The following is a 10,389-nucleotide window of genomic DNA, read 5'->3' as shown; positions in this document are numbered from 1 at the left end:
CGAGGATGGTTCCCTCAGCACAATGTTTAGGCCATATGCGTGTGTGACGCACGACGTTCCTTGCTGCCTGCTTCCGCTTATGTGACTGACCCGAAAAGTGGGTTGCGCGCGTTGACCTTTGCCTGTGTTAATCCGATGGCGGCGGCAATGAAACAGGCATTTGCTTTACGATTCGTCCTAACGACTCTCCATATGGTGAACATGTGAGCCCGTTCTCCCTTTGATCGTCGTGTCCTCTCCGTGTGGAGTAGCACATTGCAGAAAGGGCAACTGATTTAGCGGGTATTCAAACAAGTCATCGGCCGTACCAATAGCTTCTTACGCTGCTGTGTGTTCACACTTGCACTTGCACTCTCATTCCAATCAGTACATTTCAGTTCTAAATCTACTTATCGGTCAGCTGGTGAAATAGGGTCTTTACGATAAAACAGTAATCGCTACGTCTGGTGGTATAAGAGTCCATTCTGCCTTGAAATTGGGAATTTGTGCATATAAATATACAAATGTAAAGGTGTATTTCTACAAAAACACGAATCGTTGACACGGTGCCATGAAAAAGAAGCGTTTTATTCGACGTATAAAGAGTATTTGTTACTGCTGCGACAGCGGATTGGAGAACAGTTACCCACATGATAGAGAGACCGCAATTTATTTCAGTTAAATCTTAACAGAAAGACACTCGTGTTGCTGATGTTACGTCACAGTTTTTATCTGTAACTACATTGCAATTATTTCCTGCGTGGGAGTCCGTTGTTTCTTGTTTGCCTTTACTGTACTTGGAAATTAAAACAAGCGATCTTTAGAATGAAGAATTACCACACTTAAAACTGTGATTATTTACGCCAATAAACTAAAATTCCAGACTAAGAGGAAATAAATTGAGGTAGCTATTGGAATACACAAGGAAAAAAAATGAATTTTTCTCATGACAATTACGCTATGTACTCTAATCTGGCTCTGAGCACTATGGGACTTAACATCTGTGATCATCAGTCACCTAGAACCTAACTAACCTAAGGACATTACACACATCCATGCCCGAGGCAGGATTCGAACCTGCGACCGTAGCAGCCGCGCGGTTCCGGACTGCGCGCCTAGAACCGCTAGACCACCGCGGCCGGCTCTAATCTATTATTTCCTAGCCGTAGTTGTGAAAGAAAGTAAAGGTTGTCACCGGATTGTCGAAGGCTGAAGGAGGAGGTCGGCGTGACCTTTCAAAGGAACCATCCCGGCATTTGCCTGAATTGATTTAGGTTAAAATGGCTCTGAGCACTATGGGACTCAACATCTGAGGTCATCAGTCCCCTAGAACTCAGAACTACTTAAACCTAACTAGCCTAAGTACATCACACACATCCATTCCCGAGGCAGGATTCGAACCTGCGACAGTAGCGGTCGCACGGTTCCAGACTGAAGCGCCTAGAACCGCTCGGACACACCGGCCGGCATCGATTAACGAAAATCATGGAAAACCTAAATCAGTATGGCTGGACGCGGGTTTTGCCGTCGTCCTCCCGAATGAGAATCCAGTGTGCTAGCCACTGCGCCATCTCGCTCGGTATTTTTTTTTTTTTTCAGAGCTTTTAGGCAGCCTTGTTAGACTTTATCAACTATCGCAGTCTCATCTTCACGACAGCATAGTTGCAACTATGTAACACAGCAGTATTGTGAAGGTCTTTGTTTGATTTGGTAAAGTGACAGCGACCGCTTTAATGACAAATGTACTTATCAACAGCGCCAATCGATTGCAAATAAACGTATTTCATTTTTGTGTGTGAAAAAGAGATAAAGATGAAAAAGTTATTTCCGGCGCAGTGTATCCTGATCGGGATCCCAGTTGCGTTTCTCTCGAAAGCCGCAGTGGAAGCTGCAGGAATATTCCGTTTTGTGAACAGGTCTGCCACGGCAGGTTAACCGCTGCAGTTTGCCACGGTGAACTCTGCTGTTCGCTTCCGCGATGAGCTAAAATGAGCAGCCTTGCGGCTACTTGGCTACAGTGAAGACACGACTCCTCCCCTGCGTACGTGTAGCTAAATAAGGCGTCTGCTAGTTACGTGCAGCCCAGCAGGCGGTACGCTGTCGGGGACTGCAATCACCGACAGCAGATGTCACTGCTGATGTTTAGTCTGCAAACAGAAGCGGCCGGCCAGGAGTCTGTTTACGGGACCGGCGGCGGATGCTTTATTGCGAACAGGCCATCTTCCCGAAACCCCTGGAATGATCTAACGGCGCGGGGGCTGGCTGCGTGGGAGTGGGGATGGCTGAGCAAATATTTTGCTACAAGGAACCGGCGGCCCCAGAGTACGTCGAAATTCCTAGCGCTGAAGTGCCAACAAACATTGGCGAAAGCGACAGCGCAGAGAGAGAGAGGGCGAAAAAAAGTCTTAAGTGGGAAATATTGCCCGCTGACGTACGTGGACATTTTATGAGGAAATGTGTGATGTAATGAGGAATGCTACAGCTGCTGCCGCGTCTGTCAAGAACACAAATAACGGCGAGTTGCCTAGTGCACAAGATGGTGTCTTCCAGCAGTTCAGCGGTTTACTTATCTGTAATCATCACGTGATAACCTACTGGGTTTTTCCCTCAAAACGTGTGCCACATCTTCCAGTCTATCAAGCCTCTCGACTCTTCTGACAGTGTGACGCATTTGTTGAGATACAGGGACTTGCTCTTTCAAACAAGCTGAGATCGGATCGCAGTCACGCCTCCGTCACCTCGCCTTTCCACGCTCTCCCTAAATCACTTGAGACGCATTCGACAGCGGTTTCTTAAACTAGGCCAAGGCTGATCACCATCACTCTGCCAATAGGAGCTAGTGCTCTTGTTTCTGATGAAGTCGATGCTGTGGCGGTCCAGTTACATAAGTCTTTTTATTCCCTCCTTGAGTACTCAATTCTGCTGGGTGATGGGAAAATGGCGACAAGTGGCCAAAAATGTGTTGCATGGCTATTGGAAAACGGCGACTAAGGCGCTCACGTTCCGGGGAATGAAGTACCCGCGAGAATTGTGTCAGTGTGTTGGAGGCGCCGCACAGTGACCTAAGAAACAAGTGGCTTGACATCAAGACGAATGTGACACTGGGAAACAGACAGTCGCTGCAATCAATTCATTCTGGACTGATCCTTTATAGTTGGGCCAGGCCAGTGCTATTGTAGTTAACATTAATATTTTTAAAAGCTGTTAGGAAGTTCAGTACTACGAGATGCAGTGCCTATAATTCTATTGGGAGGATACATTATGTTTCTAAATAAATTATCGATAGTTTATTTTATAACATTAACTAATATGGAAGTGTGCTCGATTTATTTCCAAATAGTTTTGCCACGTTTTCAGTTTTTTAATCGTGCGCTAAGCTGAAATTATTTAATGCGTCGATTAACGTTTTGTGTTCAAATATTTTGTTAGGGGTGCAACATTCTGTTGCAGTCAGATGATAAATCTAGGCCCCGTTATGAATTTTATACCGTTAATAGTAAAGTTTTCAGGTGATTTTTCATTTGGCTCCTATGTGCCGTGATCCAAGCCAAGACAAATTATAAGTACTAACTTATATGTATGCTGAACATTTGCACATGGATTTGGAGCTATCCAATAACCTTTAAATAAATTCCTCCCCCGTTTAAGGAAGGCAACCGCCGTAATGCAGCCGGGACGTCGAACTCTGTGAGCTATATGACGAGGAAGTAGTTCAGAACATATTCCACCGTGGCGTTCCTAGCGAAGGAAGGAAAACGGCGGTTCAACGTCCCGTCGGCATCGAGCTCATTAGTGGAAAAAAACAGGCTCGGAATGTTTCAAGGATAGGAAGGAAATCGGTCGTGCCCTTTCAAGGGAAGCATCCCCGCATTTGCCTGAAGAAATTGAGGCGAATCACGGAAAACCTAAATCTGGATTACAGAATGGGAGTCCAGTGTGGTAATCACTGCGCCATCTCGTTTCCAGCGAAAGGTAGCGTCACAGCTCTCTTTAAAGGTCCAGAGGTGCGTCATTGCTCATTGCACTCACGGTGTTGCAGCATGATTTGAGGCATTGACTTTGGACCAACTGTTCTTGCTACTGGAGGAATAGTTAGTCACTAGTTTTGATTGCGTCTTTTATACTGTGTGCTAGTTCAACGGGTTATTAGATGGACATATGGAAAGAAAGAATCAGAAATAAATGACCTCAGCTTTACAAATGCTGTTATAGATGGGTTCATTGCTTCGAATCAGAAACGGAACAGGAATTGATGGAGTGGCGCCACATCACCTCTCCTCCATAGAAAAACTAAAAAGCTGCACCCTCAGCTGGTAAAATCGTGGCGATGATCTCTTGGGAGTCTGAACGGTTTATTCTGTTCGATGTCTTTCCTTAAGGTGCAACGATCAACTCTGAAGTGTATTGTGCTAAGCTCAGGAAATCGAAGAAATGACTTCACCCTGTTCATCGCCACAAAAATGCTAGCGAACTTATCCTTCTCCATAGAAGTCTGCGCCCTCGAGAAGATCTCACAAAACTCCATTGCACTGTTGGCTCAAATGGCTCTGAGCATTATGGGACTCAACTGCTGTGGTCATAAGTCCCCTAGAACTTAGAACTACTTAAACCTAACTAACCTAAGGACATCACACAACACCCAGCCATCACGAGGCAGAGAAAATCCCTGACCCCGCCGGGAATCGAACCCGGGAACCCGGGCGTGGGAAGCGAGAACGCTACCGCACGACCACGAGCTGCGGGCCCATTGCACTGTTCTTGCTCATCCACCCTACAGCTCGGATCACGCACCTTGTGACGTCCATCTGTTTGCACTCCGCGGGAAGCAGTACCTGGAGATAATGGGGAGGTTACTGATGCAGCAAGGCGTCGCCTCCGATGTAGACCAGTGGAGTGGTACCACGCAGACATATAGGACCTCCAAACAAGGCGGCGTGAGACCGTCGCATTAAACTGAAATTATGTTGAAAAATAGGCTACTCTGATCAAAACAGTAGGGAATAATATGGTGCAGTGAATAAAACCAATTTTCTTTTAGAAAAAAAAGTGTTGCAATATTTACTGAACGCTCCTCGAACGAGAGTGTCCGCACGTTCCAACATTGCGCTTCGAAGGAAGAAAAAACGTGCCATTAGGACGCTTCTTGCGAACAGCTGCGTAGCCACGACCTTCTAGTGTGAGAGGCGGACGCGGCTGGGTCAGCGCGGCGCGGTCGCTGCCCCGCTCCACCCTGTGACGGGAGTTGCGATCTCGCGCTGCAGCTGATGGCGATCGGGACGCCCCGCCCTGCCGCCTCGTTAGCAATTACACGTCACCCGCGTGCCGCCTGCTAATTGGCCGTCGCCGCCCCCTGCCGTGTCTCCTGGCGCCGGGCCAGCGCTACGCCTCGCCGCACAGTTTCTCGGAAAGTGGCACTTCCAGGCGTCTCTGCTCGCAAGCGCGCCATAATGCGGTTCTGTCCTCTGCCCATTCCTACTGTCCGTGGAGCGCACTGTAGGCTATCCACTTTCAAGGCGATCACGTCGTAGAAACATAACAAGCCAATTTACTTCCCGACCCTTCTAACGTACAGGGTGAGTCAACTAAGCTGTTGAGGAACGCTAAACACAAAGTATGTTTCCAGAATGAGATTTTCACTCTGCAGCGGAGTGTGCACTGTAATGAAACTTCCTGGAAGATTAAAACTGTGTGCCGGACCGAGACTCGAACTCGGGACCTCAGTGGGCAGAGCACTTGCCTGCGAAAGGCGAAAGTTCGAGTCTCGGTCCGGCACACAGTTTTAATCTGCCAGGAAGTTTCAAATCAGCGCACACTCCGCTGCAAAGTGAAAATCTCATTCTGGAAACATACCCCAGGCTGTGGCTAAGCCATGTCTTCGCTATGTCCTTTCTTTCAGGAGTGCTAGTTCTGCAAGGTTCACAGGAGAGCTTCTGCAAAGTTTGGGAGGTAGGAACGAGGTACTGGCAGAAGTAAAGCTGTGAGGACGGGTCGTGAGTCGTGCTTGGGTTGCTCAGTCGGCAGAGCACTTGCCCGCGATAGGCAAAGGTCCCGAGCTCGAGTCTCGGTCCGGCACACAGTTTTAATCTGCCAGGAAGTTATAGAAAGTATATTTGTCTTTTAAACATAAACGTAAACAATGACTGCTGCCCTCAAGGCAGCACGAGGAGCGATCTATGATCGTGAGACATATGGTGAGCAAGTCGCCAATCCCTCGCGCCGTTATTGCCAGTAGAAAGAATGCTGATAATGCCGCTGCTTCTTTACTCAAGCAGCTCCTCATTTGTCGTCACGAGACTGAGTGGGACCCGTGTCAGAACCCCCTCAATAAATAAATAAATAAATAAATAAATAAAATAAAAATGAGGAGGTACCAGGAATCGATTCTGGGTTCTTCCTCGCCGAAGGCAGCGACGCTAATGCCCATTTTTTTTATCTACCGGTTTTTCCTAAATTTTTCATCAGTATTCCGTGCAGATGTCGGAAGACACTTCTTAAACACTATCAATGAAAACTTCACTCATTCCGTTTTATTACAGAGCGGGACCAGCCCTTTGATCGAACACATTGAGCCATCATTTGTGTAATCAGGCGGTTAATATTTCGTCTTTTAACCACCTGGATTCAATACTCGTCGTTACAGATACAGTATCGAACTAAAACTATCAACACGTTGCTCGTGAGTAGTATCGCAGGAGAAGTATCGTACTCACTAAAAGTATAAAAAGAAAACTATCGATAACTTTGCCAAAAAGGTTAGCGTAGATACTCTCTATTGTCCCAGTCGTTCCATCCGTTAAAATAAATCTATAAAGAGATAGTCGATTTTCACAAGTTTTATGTTGAGTAATACGAAAGTTAATCAAGCAATTCATTTCACTGTGGTTTACAACTAGTATTAAAATATTGCTAAGTTTCACTTGCGGTAGCCGCCATTCTGCCTGCCCATGCATTAATTCTTGCACGTTCGCTGCTCTCGAAAATTTTTATCACAGACTTACAGCAGCGGTTGTTAGGGTGCAGAACCATATCTTCCAGTCGTTTTAACAGCAGTATGGCGAGGGACCGAGATCTTTTGCATACGGTAAGTACCTCATGTACATTTCACTGCACTTTCGCAATAACCGGGTCCATCTTTTGTCTGTGTCGAAAACTTTTTTATGTTCCCGTCAACCCCCACATTTCCGGTAATATTCAAGAAACAGAAACTATGTTTCCATTATATACGCAAAAGGGCGTTCTTGTACTGCGTGGTCAATGGTCGTAGCGTCTTTTAGTAATCATCCAATGGAACAACTGTTACTTTGTAAGTTGACCTATACACGTATCTTCATGATACACTTCACTTTCTGCAGAGAGACACAAATCTTCCACAGTCACACTTCTTTATTTATCATTTATTTTGTCATAACTAGTTTCAAGCGTGCAACCTCATTATCAATTGCTGCATGAAGAGATGAGCATTTGATAACGAGATTTTAGTATCGTAAATAGTTATGATAAAACTGATAAACTTAACCTCTGGAAGATCTGTGTAACGCACTTACCTTAAACTGCCTTGAAGAAATCTTGAATGAAGGAAATGGCGATATGATGTGTGTTGTGATTTTCAACCTGCTTCCAGATGTTTCGGCTTGATTCGGGACTTCATGACGCAGATCCGAACTCAACTAGTATGATATAGAACGAGTTAGTGCAGACTTTAGTTGCGTTAAAACCGTGGTACATAATGACTACAGCGTCGACCAGGCTAGGAAGTGGATCGTACATATAGTATGGTTAGGTTAGTGTTGTTTAACGTCCCGTCGACAACGAGGTGATTAGAGACGGAGCGCAAGCTCGGTTTAGGGAAGGATGGGGAAGGAAATCGGCCGTGCTCTTTCAAAGGAACCATCCCGGCATTTGCCTGAAACGATTTAGGGAAATCACGGAAAACCTAAATCAGGATGGCTGGAGACGGGATTGAACCGTCGTCCTCCCGAATGCGAGTCCAGTGTGCTAACCACTGCGCCACCTCGCTCGGTATAGTATGGAAACTGACCGTCAGATACGCTGACTCTACTGCATTTTACACTGCGGGTACTCTACCTGCGGCAGCGAGGACTGTTGCTTATACCTGCTACTCTTACTGCGATTCTTAGACTGCAGTCGCTGTGACCAGTGACCCCACAGGTTTCGTGTCCGGTTGCAACGATTGGTCGTTAATGAGTCTGGAGTGTCAGTGATGGTGCAACTGCGCAACAGGCTTCACCTGACGCAGGTGTCTGACGGCATTTCCGGACCATGAGGAGCCCAGCTGTTCAGAAAGAGTGATTTCCCTTGCTGACGCACCTGGGCGAGCTGGAAATGTTGCCAAGGTTGCGTCGTACTGTTTCAGCAGAGCTTCTGAAAAGCCCGGAATCTTGAGAAAACTTCAGGGCGTTGGAGGAAAGTCAGTTTCTTTTTCTTAGTATCAGTTGCGTGTGAAGTTAGTAGTTGGCGGAAACGCTTGATACGCACGACATTGTCCGTGAGGTATCGGCAATACGCCGAGCAGTACGGCAAACCGCTAATCGGTGAGAACGGTTCAACGCATTATGGCTAAAGCACAGGGTGGCTCCGGAGATGTTGAACCATTTTATATTTATTTCATGGTCATTCTATTGAAGCGACATATTTGTAAAACCCCGTCGTACACGCAGTGGTTCCTGCAGAGCCTCCTAGGAATCAGGTTGATTAAGCTGGTGGACAAAGGACGGTTGACTTCTCAACAGAGGACCAGATTAGTGATTTTACACGTAGAAACAAAGGGTGTTGTCATTACACAGAAACGTTTCCGTCAACATTTTAACACAAGGTAGGTTCCGGCTAAAAACACACCCTTTAGGGCCCGCATCTCGTGGTCGTGCGGTAGCGTTCTCGCTTTCCACGCCCGAGTTCCCGGGTTCGATTCCCGGCGGGGTCAGGGATTTTCTCTGCCTCGTGATGGCTGGGTGTTGTGTGATGTCCGTAGGTTAGTTAGGTTTAAGTAGTTCTAAGTTCTAGGGGACTGATGACCTAAGATGTTAAGTCCCATAGTGCTCAGAGCCATTTGAACCATTTTGAACACCCTTTAGGCTGCGTCGGCACGGGAAAGCAATGGAATGTTAGAACCAAAGCTGCTACGTGTATCTCAAATCATTTGAAAAGGAGGGAGCTGTGAGTGTGGCGACGCAACTCAGTCCCGGAGAGTCAACCAGGAGAGTAGCACCCGAGTTTGGAATATCGCGCCGCTCTATTCAGCGTATTCTTCATTCAGGCCTTCGTTTATTGCCATACAAAGTCACAGTGTTCTACTCTCTCGAACAGCAGAAAGAAGGCTGGCGTAATTTTGCTGCTTGGATAATCCAGACTGATGGGGACGGATTTAGGCGGAGCATCTGCTTCTCTGACGAGGAGTGCATCCATGTTAATGGCGTGACCAGTAGACGACGTGTGACGTTTAGGGCTATTGTACGTCGAGTAACCGTCCACGAAAGGGACAATTACGGTCAAAAAGTGTCTGTTTGGGCTGCCATATAAAGCCACGGATGAATTGGACCTTTCGTTTTCGATGAAACGTCCTGTTCTGAACGATACATGGGCATGTTTCGGAACCAGTTCCCTCCTGAACTTTATCCCACTCGACTTCCACGACTTCCAACGCACACGCTGTGTGGTATATGTAGGATGGAGCGCGCCCACACTCTGTCAATGTTGTTCTCATTTTGTGAGTGATATGTTTGGTGAAAGAGTGCTATCTCACCGCTTCAGTGCGACGAAATTTGCCCACCTCACAGCCAAGACACCAGCCCTTGCGACTATTTTCTGTGAGCACACTGAAAAGAAGCAGTCTTCAATGAGCATCATCGAGATCTAAGGGAACTCAGAGCGTGCCTTATGGAAGGCTGAAGATCCGTGCCAGCGAATAGTGCGGAGTATGTGTTCGTCTTGAACAGCTAAGGTGGAAAATACTGGCCACATTGCGTACGTTCTCTGTTGAATCAATTATACATGAGTTTGTGATTCTGCGTTTATGTAGTTCGTAGCGTTATGTGTCATACTATTCAGATAATTTTAAGTACAGATGATTCAACATCTACTGCGGTGCGCTATATCTGGAAATCTCGTGCTACAGTCTAGAATTCTAGACGTTGCATCAGTTGTTGTCATTAAATATAATTGTTGTTCATAATCATAGTCCCGACGAGTATTTGTGACGCCTGGTGCAGAGATGAGGGGGATCGCGGAACCGTCCAGGCTGAACAGGATGCTTATGCAGGCGGCCGAGGAACTTCGATACGCACCGTTGCCCGCCGCCTGCGTCTAACGGTGAACCTCTCGCCTATTGTCCACCGTCTTCACAGAGGTAATCTCTTCTGACCACAGCTTCCTGAAATTCCAACGCATTAGGAA

Source organism: Schistocerca nitens, chromosome 1, assembly GCF_023898315.1.
Source record: "Schistocerca nitens isolate TAMUIC-IGC-003100 chromosome 1, iqSchNite1.1, whole genome shotgun sequence".
In the NCBI taxonomy this organism is placed as follows: domain Eukaryota; kingdom Metazoa; phylum Arthropoda; class Insecta; order Orthoptera; family Acrididae; genus Schistocerca; species Schistocerca nitens.
This window is presented reverse-complemented; position numbering follows the sequence as displayed.